The 10,340-nt window shown below is 39.9% G+C and overlaps 1 protein-coding gene across 3 annotated transcripts in view; it reads left to right on the top strand.

Annotated features, from left to right (window-relative positions):
• Positions 1-10,340, top strand: part of Cd2ap (CD2 associated protein) — an 85,362-nt gene that overhangs the window by 12,332 nt on the left and 62,690 nt on the right. The window contains exon 1 of one of the 3 annotated variants that reach the window (XM_029471066.1): positions 6,532-6,666. The exons of the other annotated variants lie outside the window; for them this stretch is intronic. The gene's annotated coding sequence lies outside the window, so the exon portion shown is untranslated. Of the gene's footprint in view, positions 1-6,531; positions 6,667-10,340 lie in introns of those variants that run through there. 3 annotated transcript variants of the gene reach the window in all.

The following is a 10,340-nucleotide window of genomic DNA, read 5'->3' as shown; positions in this document are numbered from 1 at the left end:
TCACACCTATTCCAACAAGACCACACCTCCAGATGGTGCCACTCCCTGGCCCAAGGATATACAAACCATCACAGCTACTCATACTATTTTTGCCTCAGAGTAATAATAACTAATCCCAACAGCAAGTGCTTTGGTTAAATTCATCAGATGTGATTTGAAAACTTTACATATATTATTGCAAACAGAAGTGCTCAAAAATGGTGAATTAAGGGCTGAAGGTGTGTGTAGCTCAATAGCTAGATGGCTCCAACCCTTTGCACTGCCTAAGCAAGACTGCTGTTGAGTGCCTGTCTGTAATTTAATTCCAGTCCTCAGGAGAAGAAGGCAGGAAGATCAGGAATTCAAGGTCATTTTGGCCTATATAGGACAGTGGGGACAAAATGCTTGTACCCTGGACACTCAGAGAGAAGATTGTAGTGTGTTGTAATTGATGTTAACAGTTATTACTTATTAGGTATTTCTGTTTCAGGTACACGTTAAAGGTCTTTTCTAAATACTGTTTAATTCTCACAAGTCTTCATTTTTGAGTACTGTTATTAATCTTTGAAAAGTTTTTTTTTGACATTTATTTTGTATATGTGCATTTGTGTGGGAATGTGCATGTGCTTGTGCCACATAGTAGGACAACTTCCTGAGTTGATTCTTTTTTTTTTTTTTTTTTTTTTTTTGGTTTTTCGAGACAGGGTTTCTCTGTATAGCCCTGGCTGTCCTGGAACTCACTTTTGTAGACCAGGCTGTCCTCGAACTCAGAAATCCGCCTGCCTCTGCCTCCCAAGCACTGGGATTAAAGGCGTGCGCCACCACCGTCCGACCTGAGTTGATTGTTTCTTCCACTTTACACCTTATGGATCCTAGGGATTGAATTCAGGTCATCAGACTTGGTGACAGGCACTATTACCCACTGAACTGTTCTGCTGGCCTCTGTTGTTACTCTTATAGTTAGGGAAACAACAGTGTGGCAACTAATTCAAGGCCAGGGCTTGGATCTAGGCTGGCGGGTTCACTGCTTGAACTCTCTGTGCTATAGAGTAGAACAGCCCATTCTTTCATTGAGAGCTCTTTGGATTACAGCTTACAGACATTCTTGATTTTTATCCTGCTCTGTCTTTTCTTACATCTATTGTGTCATTCTGACTGTAACGAGTTTTGGGATCTCTGCTATTATCTTCTTCCCTTCTTTCTTGGTGCTAAGGATTAAACCCCAGGCCCTCAGCCACTGAATTATATCCCCAGCCTACTTAATCTTTTTGACTCACCCAAGCAGTATTAGAAAGCATAAGCTCAAGGAGTGCAGAGAGCTTTGTTTTTTCTCAGATGTATCCCAAACACTTAGACCAAGTGTTTTAAAGGATAACTAGGTAAATATTTATTGAATGAAGATTGAAGATGATTATACCTGTTTTATTATATATGAAAACTAAGTTGACTGGAAATCAAAGTTAGCACATTTGAAATGCAACTTAAAAATTCTGAGCAGTGCATTTCAGTCAGTGCTTTGTGTGGTGTGCTCCATGTAGCTATTGCTCATGCATTATATGTCAGGCATTATAAAACATGCTTCCTTGCTATTTGACTCTTAAGAATTTAGTTTCTTGGAATGCCAGGGCCAGGAAGTAGAAGTGGGTGGGTTGGTGAGCAGGGGGAGGGGGGGAGGGAAAGGGAGTTTTTGGAAGGGATAACATTTGAAATTTAAATAAAATATCTAATTAAAAAAAAAAAAAGAGGGCTGGAGAGATGGCTCAGCAGTTAAGAGCACTGACTGCTCTTCCAAAGGTCCTGAGTTCAAATTCCAGCAACCACATGGAGGCTCACAACCATCTATAATGAGATCTGACTCCCTCTTCTGGAGTGTCAGAAGACAGTTACAGTGTACTTACATATAATAAATAAATAAATCTTAAAAAAAAAGAATTTAGTTTCTTTTTAAATAAGTGTATTTTTGGGATGCCTAGAAATATGAAGAGATTCAAATGATTGTTTCAGAAATTTTAATGATCCATACATCTGCTGTTATAGTTTTTAATGTCCACAGGAGCAGTATGGCAAAATTATTGATGATCCTTAGTCTCTAGAAGTAGAGACTGTTGCTTATCCCAGGATGTGGGGGAGTCAGGCTCAGACTCCACTGGTCTGATTTGAAGCATGTCTTCTTAAAATTTTTTTAGAACATTTTAGGAAAGGGAGAAAATGTTGAGTTAAGGAAACAAAATAATAAGATTAAAACTACTACCTTATTATATGAAAATAAAGAAACAGGTAGGTATAATGAATGGTGTTTGAATACTGTGACTCTCAGCTATTCCGAAAGTCTGGGAGACCTGACTGAGCAACTGAGTAAGTCCCCTTCTCGAAACAGAGTTAATTCAAGGAAACTCAACTCTCCTACAAGTTGTGGATGGATATCATAATTCATTGTCCAAGTATTTAAGAAACTCCTTTCTTTTATGAAACTTTAAATATACTGTAGTCCACATTGCTTCTGTCCTGATCAGTGTTCTGTTGCTGTGAAGAAATGCCATGACCATGATAAGTCTTCTAAAAGAAAGCATTTAACTGGGGGCTCACTTAGAGTTTCAGAGGTCAGTCACAGTGGTGAGCATGGCAGCTCAAAGGCAGACATGGTGCTGGATAAGTTGACAGTTCTACATCTGGATCCACAGGCAACAGGAAGAGAGAGACTCACTGGACCTGGATTGGGCCTTTGAAATTTTAGCTCACCTTTAGTGACACTCTCTCCAAGCAGGCCACCCCCACCCCAACAAGGCAACATCTCCTAACCCTTCTAAGTAGTGGCACTCCCTGATGATCTAACCATTCAAATCTATAAGCCTATGGGGACCATTCTTAGTCAAACCAATATAGTTTCTTTATATATTCATTAGGTTTTCTTTTTTTTCTCAGTTCTGTACAACTTTGATGAACATTTAAATTGTATGTTTTGGTCTGATTTGAAAGAAGATTGATACTCTTATTCCTAGTATTTTCTTGAAGTTAAGACTAGAATTTGTATTGAGGAATTAAAAGCTAGATGTGGTATCCATAATCCTAAATCCCAGTACTGGAGAGGTTGAGGCAAGATTTCTGCAAATTTGAAGCCCAACATAGGTTACAGACCAAGACCCTGTGTATATGGGGATTCTGTGGGGGTAGAGGTAGGGTGGTGATCGTGGAAGAAATGATCAAAAGAAGACAAACAAACAACAAGGGATGCAGGAAATAACTGAATATTCTAAGTTACTTCTCCTAGTATAGGTTTTGTGTGTTATTTTGGGAGAAGGAAATGATTATATGGCTATGACAATTTCTTTGCTTAGACTCTTAACAAGAAATATTAAGTTTTTGGGTTCTTTTGTGGGTATATCATCAGTTGATCTGTAACATTAGAAAGAATACTATGAAAAATTCCTGGTGGATTTTCCTTCTGAGAGCTGTGATCTGAGTATATATACTGTGCACATCTTTGCATACTACTTGAAACAGGAAGAGGAAGGTTTGAGTATGGGCTGTCCCCATAGGCTTTTGTTTTGTTGCTTGATCTGAGCTGGGGGAGCTTGTTGAAACCCTAGGAGGTGGGGCTTGGTTGGAGGAAGTAGGTCACTGGGGTAGGTTCTTGAGCATCTTGTCTGGTGTTCCTGGTGTGTTCCTGTCTGTGTCCCATGTCCCATGTGATCTGCCTTGTCATGTCTTCTTTACAGTTACTACTGAATCTTCTGAAATGATGCAATTTTTTAAAATTCTAGGTTGCTTTCTGAAGGTGTGTAGTAGTAAAAGTAACTAGTACACAGTAGGTGTCCCCTCTTCTCCACCCCCCAAGGCTTTATCTGTGTAACACTTCTGGCTGTCCTGGAATTCTCTTTGTAGACCTCTCAGAGATTCACCTGCCTCTGCCTCCTGAGTGCTGGGATTAAAGGCATGTGCCACCACCACTGCCCCAGGGATAAGTTTTATGTGCAGTTATTTTCTGTCTTAAGAATGTTTAGAGCTGGGGATGCAGTTTAATTGATAGAATGCTTGCCCATTATGAAAACCCTGGGTTCAGTCCATAGTACTAGATAAGCCTTTAGGATATGAGAGTTCACACCCACAATCCCAACACTTGTCTCCTGCTTGGAACCCCAATATTTGTGTTGTAGAGTTAGGGGGATCCTGACTCTAAATAAATAAATAAATTCATAACTAGAAGGTAGGCGTAGTGGGTCATGCTTTTAATCCCAGTATCAGGATTGCTAGAAGTTTGAGGACAGTCAGGGTTACATAGTTTCAGGACAGTCTGAGTTGCAGTGTATGATCCTGTTTCAAATCTGTATTTAGCAATTGATAACTTATAAAGGACCTTTAGGGATCTAAATAATGGATCCAATATTTTCATATGGATCTATTACCTAACTTCATAGAATTTAATTAAATACAGAAACATTAAGCCATACTAATCATTTTTGTGTTTTATAATGTTGTTAAAGGAGAAATATTTAGGACAAGAAATAGCACATAGTCTTTAGTTTGAGCTTGTGTTTTACCTGTTTGGACTTGTAAACTGTTTAATGATTGCTCAATGCTGTAGTTCCAAAGGGTTCAGATTCCTCTAGGTTTTTATCTCCCTGCTTGTCTTTAAGTTCTCTAAGTACTCAAATAGAATATGCATCTTTTGATTCTTTTAGTTTTAGTCCACTGTTATCAAAGTAATGGAGGATGGCATTCTATGACCATAACATTAAATCTAGTCTTTCAGTGGAGCCATGCCTTAAGATGGAATCTACATTTTTCCGCTCTTTCAACTGCAGCTCATTGTATTTTTGTCCTTTGTGGGGAGTGATGAGATATGAGGTGGGATATTCTATAATCTCTCTTTCTATATTATATTCTTTTAGAGCAAGAGATGGTGGGGGAATGAGTGTGTGTGTAAATTTGTAGACTGTGGGTCCTAGGGATTGAACTCAGGTCATCAGATTGGGTGGCAAGTGCAGCTCTCTGAGTACTCTCTTAACAATGGTGGCAAGTGCTCTTAACCACAGCCATCTCTCTAGCCTTATGTTCATTCTTTCTTCCTGCAATGTTGGCATTATTTTCTTAGATTTTTCTGTCATTGCTACATTCTTTTTTTTTTTTTTATTTTGTTTTCTTTTTTTCTTTTTTTTTTAAGATTTATGTATTATATGTAAGTACACTGTAGCTGTCTTCAGACACTCCAGAAGAGGGAGTCAGATCTCGTTACGGATGGTTGTGAGCCACAATGTGGTTGCTGGGATTTGAAGTCTGGACCTTTGGAAGAGCAGTCGGGTGCTCTTACCCACTGAGCCATCTCACCAGCCCTTTTTTTTTTTTTTTTTTTTTTTTTTTTTTTTTTTTTTTTTGTATAAAACTTTTTTTTTTTTTTTTTTTTTTTTTTTTAGACTTATTTATTTATTATATGTAAGTAAACTGTAGCTGTCTTCAGACACTCCAGAAGAGGGAGTCAGATCTCATTATGGATGGTTGTGAGCCTCCGTGTGGTTGCTGGGATTTGAACTAAGGACCTTGGGAAGAGCAGTCAGTCCTCTTAACTGCTGAGCCATCTCTCCAGCCCCATTACTACATTCTTCCTCTTCCTTCTCCTCCCCACCCTTCTTCTTTCTTCTCTGTTTTTGTCTTTTTGTTTGTTTGTTTGTTTTTTGAGACAGGGTTTCTCTGTGTAGGCCTGGCCTACTCACTTTGTAGACCAGGCTGGCCTCAAATTCAGAGATCTGCCTGCCTCTATCTGCTGAGTGTGCGCCACTACCAACTGGCTGCTACATCCATGGTTATGTAAGCCTAATGTTAGTTTTACTTTCCTTAACCCCTTGTTGTTGTTACTTTAATCTCAGTCTCTGTCTCTTCTGCCTCCCTCTCTCCCTCTTTCTATAGATACACTTTATTTTTCTGACTTCCCCTATAATCCTTGTTTAGTATAGTTTTTTTTAAAGATTTATTTATTTTATGTATATGATATGAGTACAATGTAGCTATACTGATGATTGTGAGCCATTATGTGGCTGTTAGGAATTTGAATTCAGGACCTCTGCTTGCAACGGTCAGCCCCACTCACTCCAGTCCTGCTTACTTTGGCCTAAAGATTTATTTATTTATTATTATTATTATTATTTGGTTTTTCGAGACGGTTTCTCTGTATAGCCCTGGCTGTCCTGGAACTCACTCTGTAGATCAGGCTGGCCTCAAACTCAGAAATCCGCCTGCCTCTGCCTCCCGAGTGCTGGGATTAAAGGCATGCTCCACCACGCCCGGCGATTTATTTATTATTATATGTAAGCACACTGCAGCTGTTTTCAGACACACCAGAAGAGGGCGTCAGATCTCATTGTGGATGGTTGTGAGCCACCGTGTGGTTGCTGCTCAGTACCTTCAGAAGAGCAATCAGTGCTCTTAACCACTGAGCCATCTCTCCAGTTCCCCCTTGTTTAGTATAGTATTTTTATTCTTGGGAGAATTTGTTATAATGCACTTTGATCCTTTTGTCATACTCGGTAAATTCTTTCTAGATCCTCTCCCTGCAGTGTGGCTTAAAAAAACCCACTGACTCCAAGTTGGGATGCTTCTTTATTTGTGGATGTGGGGCCATCCACAAGCCACACCTTCAAAACCTGACCCATCCTCCTCCAGAGGCCATCAGCTGTCAATAGCGCCTCAGTAAGGGTAGGTGCTTTTTCTGTATTCTCAATTCTCTTTTACTATGTTTTACTTATTTGATGTGTGTGTGTGTGAAATCACTTTCACTTTCTTTTCACATCCCTGACACTTTCCATGATTAGCTTTTTTTCTTGTGCTCTTACAGAAAATCAAGTTTTGTTTAGAAATGTCAAACTTCCATGTTGTGTTCTATGTCTGCAAGAGCTCCACTCAGCTTCTGCCACAGGACCTGAGCGCCAAGCTGTGAAGTAGCAATGACAATAATGTTATGGTTGGGGGATCACCACAACATGAGTAGCTGTATTAAAGGGTGACAGGGATAGGAAGGTTGAGAACAGCTGCTCTAAACAGCATTAACTAGGCTACAGTGATTGGTGATTGCCTAGAGTTGTTTCCAGACCTTTCCCAAACTGAGTGGAGGGCCTCAGAGACACAGCTCTTCACTGTGATACCCTTGGGCTGTAAATGGTCCAGTGTGGAACTCTTTTGAGTTCCAGTTTTTATTTGACGTCAAGTGGTAATGTTACTGTATTTTCAGCTAGCTGTTGTTGTTTGCCTGGTTTTTGGTTTTTTAAAGATACATACTGTGTGTGTAATTTAGGCATTTCTGGAAGTTACTCCGTTGCTTCTCTGCTGTTTTTCCTGGGTGGGAGGAGGGACAGAGGGTTTCTTTCTCTGTAGCTGGGTGGCCTAGAACTTACTATGTAGATGAGGCTGGTTTGGAATTTCTGAGATCCCGTCTCTGGGTCCAGAATGCTGGAATTATAGGCTGCCATTACTACTGTACATTTTTTTTTTTTTTTTTGTAAGTGATTTTTACAACTACAAAGTTGACTTTTCAGGGAAAATTGTTCAAATTAGGGTTAATTCAACTTTGGTCAAGGTCTTTGATACTTTGTTTTTAAAAACGGAATATAGGTTGACTGTTTCTTATCAGAAATGCTAGGGACCAGAAGTGTTTCAGATTTTGGAAGTTTTTATAGCTTGCAATTTGCATAGGCTTTACTGATTGAACATTCCTACTCCATCTAAATTTGAAGTGTTGAAAAATGTGAAAAACTTTTTGCCAATTCTCAAAATGTTAGCTTTGGAGAGCATTTTGGACATTGTGTGTCTTTGTCTGTGTGTGTGTGTGTGTGTTTGCACACTGCATGTGTTGAGGCTAAAAGTTAGGTGTCTTTCCCAGTTCTTTACCTTATCTTATTTTATTTTTTTACAGTCTCTGGTTTTAGAGCTTTATTGTAGAAAGGCAGGGAGAAAGAGAAGGTAGAAAGTGGGAGGTGGTCCATGGCCATGTGTGTGTGTGTGTGTGGGGGGGGGCTAGAGATGAGTAAGAAAGGTGAGAGCTTAAAGAGCCTTTACCTTATTTTTTGTGATAGGGTTTTTCACTGAACCTGAAACATGTTCAAATTTATTAGAGATCCTCCTGTTTCTGCCTCTCTAGCAGTGAGCATAACAGGCCTGAGAGGCCTCATTTGTTTAGTGTGAGTGCTGAGGATCCAAATGCAAGTCCCTGTGCTAGCGCAGTAAGGATCTTACAAAGAGAGGAGTTCTCTGTGTGTATGGTGGTTGTCTTCATTTTCTTGTCTCCCTTTTAGACTCTAGTCAATTCGATTCACTATTACCTGTATCTGTGCTTTCATAGTTTGCTGGCTTCTCTCCCCCTCCCCCTCCCCCTCTCCCCTCCCCCTCTCCTTTTCCTTCCCCCCCTCCTTTTCCTCCCCCCTCAGACCCTCCCCTTCTGTCTTCCCTCTCTTTGTTTGTTTGTTGTTTGTTTCGGGACAGGGTTTCTCTGTGCAGCCCTAGCTGTTCTGGAATGCTGTGAATATCAGACTTGGAAGTCAGAGATCTACCTGGCTCAGAGCTATCACCACACCTGGCCATATTTTTGTTTATTTTGAATGTTTTCTTGGATTTGTCAAATGTTTGACAAATATTCAAGTATTTTTAAAACTTTCAGTTCAAAGCATTGCCACTTTTATGAACCTGTATATTACTTGAAGACAAAACTTGGTTGCGTATACTTTTGTATTCAGTTTATTTCTGATATATTTTTTAACATGTGTATGGTGTACCTGGCGCGCACGTGTGTGTGTGTGTGTGTGTGTGTGTGTGTGTGTTTGTGTGTTTGTGTGTGTACATGTGGGGGAGGGCAGGATGTTAGGCATCCTGTCGCTCTCTGCCTTATTCTTGAGGCAAGAGCTTTCACTGAACCTTGTTTCAATGCCACCTTTTTTCTTTTTTTCTGTTTCCTTTAACTCCCTCCCTCCCTCCTTCCCTTCCTTTTTCTTTTTTCTTTTTTCTTGTGTGTGTGGTATCTGGGGATCCTAAGCAAGTATTCTCACTGATGTAACATCTCGGCAGGCCTAAAGTTTATCTTAATTTTATTTTTTTAGTTTTGAAGTAATTGGTTTTAGAAGTGATTTAATCCTATACACCTTTCGCTTGAATATATCAGTGAAACTTTCCCATAAACCAGGCTCTTTCTCCATTTAGTCACAGCAACAGTAATATTTAAGGAATATTGATTTGTAACCTGTATGGCCTCATGTTTTCTTATTTTATTTGAGGGGCTGGAGAGGTGGCTAGAGGTTAATACAGAGGTGGCTCACTCATATTATTCTTCCTGAGTTCCTTGCCCAGCATCAATGTTGGGGAGCTCACAAGCACCTGTAATTCCAGCTTCAGGGGCTTAGATGCAGTGCACTCATGTGCACATACCTACACACAGATTCACAGATAATTAAAAGGAATCTTAGCAAAAAGAGTGAATGGGTAAGCCGACTGTGGTGGCTCAGGCCTGTAATCCTAGAATTTGAGAGGTGGAGGTGGGCTGATCAGAAGTTCAGAGCAACATCAATTTTCACTATTACTTCAAACTGGGCTACATGAGACTCCATGTCAAGAAACAAGACCCAAACAAGGGAGAACCCTCCAGAGTTTCTGAGGAGTAGTTATGTGAGTAGAATTTAGAGATTTAGTATGTAATTAGCATGTCAAACTGCCCACTACTGTGAGTAGTCTGTAAATTTGGAAGCCCTCATTGTTTGAGGAACCAGGGATCATCAAGAGTACTTTCTGTCCTTACATTGGTTGGTTCTGATTTTGTACATTAGCTGAAATTTTTGTCTTAGGGAGAAAAATGCCAAGCTAATTAACATTTTGTGTTATGGAGAAATGGAGAACTTGTCTATATTTCTGAGACAGGTTTTCATTATATAGTCTTGGCTGTTCTAGAACTGACTAAACAAAACTGGTTTTGAACTCTCAGTCTCTCTGAAATTCTGGTGTCAAAGGCATGTGTCACTACCATGCTTGGCTTTATTTTGTCTTTTGGAAATATTGTAACTGATAGTGAGGTTCTCATTCTCCTTCTTGCATTTTATGTAGCCTGCCCCTTCTGTTTTTTCTGGGATTATGTAGAAGGATCTACTATCTCAACTACAGCCCCCTAAATTCTTTTAATTTCTCCCGGCTTTATCAGTTCTGTTAGCTCTCTTAGCAAAGTGGAATGTCTTCTTCACCTCCAGAAGAAATCCTTTCTGAGACTTATTTATAACCTAAATAAAAAATGACAGCCAGGCATGGTGGCGCACGCCTTTAATCCCAGCACTTGGGAGGCAGAGGCAGGCAGATTTCTGAGTTCGAGGCCAGCCTGGTCTACACAGTGAGTTCCAGGA

This window comes from Mus caroli, chromosome 17, assembly GCF_900094665.2.
Source record: "Mus caroli chromosome 17, CAROLI_EIJ_v1.1, whole genome shotgun sequence".
Lineage (NCBI taxonomy): Eukaryota > Metazoa > Chordata > Mammalia > Rodentia > Muridae > Mus > Mus caroli.
The sequence above is the reverse complement of the archived record's forward strand: the minus strand, read 5'-3'. Positions and strand labels throughout refer to the sequence as shown.